This window comes from Gavialis gangeticus, unplaced genomic scaffold (genome assembly GCF_001723915.1).
Source record: "Gavialis gangeticus isolate Ggan-Ray unplaced genomic scaffold, GavGan_comp1, whole genome shotgun sequence".
Lineage (NCBI taxonomy): Eukaryota > Metazoa > Chordata > Crocodylia > Gavialidae > Gavialis > Gavialis gangeticus.
Genome location: NW_017729000.1, coordinates 36,116,255 through 36,120,677, shown reverse-complemented (window position 1 = coordinate 36,120,677; position 4,423 = coordinate 36,116,255). Strand labels below are relative to the sequence as shown.

The window sequence follows — 4,423 nt, the reverse complement described above, 5'->3', positions numbered from 1 at the left end:
GCCTATACATAGCCTTGGAGGCACATAACAGGTGAGACTAAGATAGCTCTTACAAACAGCCAAAGGATAAATAAAAGATGGGACAAAAGGAAAGGGCAAAATTATCTCATTTGTGGGGGTTTGGGGTTTTGGTTTTTTTGAGCCCTTGGGCATGTTCCCATGAGAGGGAATGTGCATTTCCCAGAGACAAACAGCAGTGGCACAATGTGTGCCACTGCTGCTTGTTCCCAGGGAATGCCTATGCAACCCACACTCTGGCACATGGCACATTTCCCCCTGTGGGGTAGAAGAAGCTGGGACCAGCAACTGTATTGGCCCCAGTAGCCATACCTGAGGTCCTGCGGGCCTCCAGGAGCTGCAGCTGCAGTGATCATGTAGCAGGCAGCCTGGCTGGCAGCTGGAGCAAGATTTCAGCTGGCCAGGCTCATTTTGGGCAGTGTGCACTGCCCCAGTGTGCTGCCCCACTTTTTTTAGGTGTGGGTTTTTTGACCCCGGAATCTTCCCTGAACTGCAAATTAGCAGTGTGGGGAACACCTGCATGTGCAGCACTCATCTGGACGCGCCACTTGAGACTCAAGCCAGTGACTTCATTTTTCTCTTTTCTGCATGGACACTACCTTGTGTCCTATGCATAAATTGAAACAAGAATAATTTTTCCATATTTTATCATTGAGTCGAGTGTGATTATTGTCAGGAGACAATGTTTGCCAGCAATGAGGTTAAATCTGTACATCGCACAAGTGAGTTAAGACAAGGACAAAAGGAAGGAAAATATTAATGCAGAAATGGAACCTAACAATTTGGTTGCCATGAAAATGGATCTTTTTTTTTTACCTTGTAGATTCCCCATTTTCTACTGTTCCCCTCACTCCACACTTGACCGCAATTGCAGTGTATTCTGTACTTTCAGGAGAATGAAAGTGCCTATCTGGAAGACTGCCAACATTTTTTTTAACAACTGGTTAATGGGGTGTATGTAGTGAGTTACCTATCCAAACTGTTCAGAATTCAGTTAAGTTTCATGTCACCAGACTTCATTGCTGATTCAGGATCTCTGCCTAGCATAGTTATAGTAAGGCAGAAAAAAATAGAGTGGAGTAGTTTTCAACACATAGGAGTACTTTTACATCAACACACACACACACACACACAAAATCAATCCCTTAACTGTTTAGGGTCAAATCATTAGGTTTTCCCTGATATAAATATGCTATTCCCATCAAAAATCTCTTATCTGTAGAACTCAAAGAGATTATCACATCACAGCTCCCTAAAACAACACTTCCTGCCTTGGCATAGATTTTTCTTTAGTACTTGCCAGAAAAAAGATGAACCTGTCTTATATAGGACATTAAGATATTACCATTCCCAACATGGACTGCAAAAAGCAGGCATACTAGGGGGTTTTTTTCCATCCCCCTTAACACATTATATCAGTAGAAATTTGTTCCTCAGCAATGGGGAATCTATAATCTGTTTTTGAACTAAAGAGATTTTTCAGTGTGTTTAGGGTGTTATTTAACCTCATCCCACACCCCACCAATACCCTTCTGTAAGGGTTTAGGATCTGTGGCAACAGTCAGGAAGAATAAGCTGCATTTCTGAGGTTCTCATAAACTGTTCTCCATCTATTATCTTTGGTCACTGATTGTGTGTACTTCTGGATGGTCTGTAGGATCGTTTCTGTTGCAATCATGAGCCTTTCTGGTGCAATGTTTGTAGAGTTCAGAGCTCCTTGAAATATTATAAGCTATTTTTTTGGTCACCAAATACACTTAAAAATAATCATAACTATCATGCAGCTCCTTTCAGGCTATTTTATATTCCAGGATGTGCACTTGATTTAAATTCAACCATACTGCTACTTCTGGTCAAGATGGAATCCAAAATGGAAGTTGACCTAGAGCTTGTGGCTCAGCCTCAAGAGGAGGGTGTTGGATAATTCATGACCTTAGTATGGTGGTTAGGACACTGTGGATTGTACATTCAGATCCCCTCTGGTGGAGGGGAGGCTAAAACCTGAGTCTTTCATATACTAAATAAGAGGTCTAACCACTAAGCCTTCTTCCTCTGGTGTCTAACATCTACTGCTTATCGGTTTTTGACCAGCTACAGTTTCATAATTTTTGCTTGCACAGGTACACACATACAGAGCCTTGCGTGTACAGAGACAGTCTGCTGAGCAGGTTCAGTATCCATGTGGATGCATGTGCATCCACCCTGGACACTGTGTGTAAGTGCCAAAATAACACTTGTGTGGTTATGTAAGTCAAAGTGAAATAGGATGCTATCCCTGTTTTCTCTTCATTTTCCCACATATAAATAGGGTTGTACTACCCTACCTCACAAAGCTCTTGGGTAATTAAATACATGAAAATCTTATTAGTTACTCACATCCTATAGTCCTGGGGCATTTTTACACGTGGTCAGGGGGGTTGGGGACATTACTTTAATTAGAGTGGTTCTTAAAGTCTAACCAGGTCTCGTTCGACAAGCTTTAGTTCAAACACCCCCACTGCCATTTTTTAAGTGCAGGGATGCTGATGCATGAGATAGATGCAGGAGGCTGCTGGACCACAGCGATTCCAGTGTGTTGGCGCAGCCTTGCTGCCTATATATAGGCACCCCAGTGACCATAAATATACCCAAGATAAATAGAAATAACGTCTTGAAAATAAGAATTGATAAGGAACAGTTATGATAAAATAAGAGGCAGTAACAATTAAACCATACCATTTGTGGAATTCTTGCCATCTACTTAACTCATAGTGTGTGTGTAAGAGAGAGACCAAATACCCCAGTTGTTAAGGGAAGTTAAGTGGTACTGTTGGAGCATTGATTGCTATTTGAGTTTTAAGTAAAAGTTTAAGCCACAAATGTTGTACGTTTTTAAAATATTCGATTTGCAAACTGTATTAAAGTATTATATTGCTTCAATTAGGTTTTTGTTAATGAAATGCAAGTTTCAGGCACAGCTTTGGAATATGGAGAATAAGTTAAAAACAGTTTTCTTTTTCAACTCTGTTTCAGCTGCTGTATGCACTTTCTACAGTAAATTAATTTTTGGTTTATCAAGTGAAACATCTGGCTTGAATATCAGAGAGGGGTTTGGATGTGAGATTAGTGTCTGCTTATTGTATGCAGTATCAAAAGATATAAGAGTATTCTGGGAGCCAGTAGGCTTTCCACACACTTAATTTGTCTGTGCCAAGAGTTCAAAAGGCCTTATCCAGACAGTCTGGAGACATTTTGTGTGATATGACAAACTACTCTAAGCCCTTTAGGTTGCTCAATTGTGAAGGAATAGATTTCAAAACAGTGCAAGATGAAAAATCTTTCACCTCCTCCCTTCTGAATTAGGCCCATAAGCAATTTATAAGTTTAAATCAGCTTGGATACACGTACAAGGCTAGGCTTAGAGTTTGGCATGGCATTCATGTTTTATATCATCACGTAATGTTTGGTGATATATCTAGTGTCATTCTTGGTGAAATCTGCATTAAATAAGTGCTGAATGTAGCTTTAAAGTAACAAACTGCATGGAGTGATTTTACTGTGATTTATTTGCCATAATTTATTTTTCAGAACCTTGAGCCAGAGTGGGAAAAAATGTCCATGTTTCCTTAAGTTTTCACAAACGAAGGGTACAATTCCTGGCCTTTTTGAGATTCCTGAACCCATGCCATTGTTGTCATTATTTTGGAAGCATAAGTCTTTATAGTGTATGTGACAAAGCGGATATCCCCGCTAGCCGCAGCTAGACCCCCACCTGCCTCTGGGCATGCCGCCCACCTGTCTCACCCACCATGCGTTGTTGGAATAATAATATGCTGTTAAATAAGGCAGGAAGCTGCCCATTACTGCACTCCCATATTTGGGGGTGGCCATGGCTCCGTACCTTCCCTCCACCATGGCCCAAGCCTCGCAGATGGCATCCAGATGTTACAGTGCCCCCGGCCTACAGCCGGAGCATGCGTAGGCCACGCCGTTAAGCCTCAGTTGCACACACAGTCATACTGCCCACCTCTCACTCAGGCCTCACTCACTGCATCCTCCCTCACAGGGTCTCTTTCTCACGTCAACAACTTATGCCTCCTTGCTCCCTCTTGGAGTGGGCACCCTTTGGCCATGGGCTTAGCTAATCCATTCCTTGGACTACCATCTGTTGGGCCTCTCCCATGACCCTCACCAGGGTAGTGGCCATCCAATTCCCTGACCAAGTCTAAGCACACTCGGGCCTCTTTTCAGGTAATGCTCAGGGTCTGTATGTGTACTGGGCCCTCAGCCCTCTATTTCTGCCCCTCTATTCGGGGCTCCACACCACCCCCTCTACTCAGGGTCTCAGGACTTCCCTCCTTGGGTGGGCTCAGGTGGTCATAGCTGTGCCTGGCCCCCTCTACCTCCGTTGTCACCTGACCCACCC

General features: G+C 42.9%; 1 protein-coding gene across 4 annotated transcripts in view; it reads left to right on the top strand.

The window, feature by feature from the left end:
- Nucleotides 1–4,423, top strand: part of SLIT3 (slit guidance ligand 3) — a 1,179,950-nt gene that overhangs the window by 830,036 nt on the left and 345,491 nt on the right. The window lies entirely within an intron of this gene.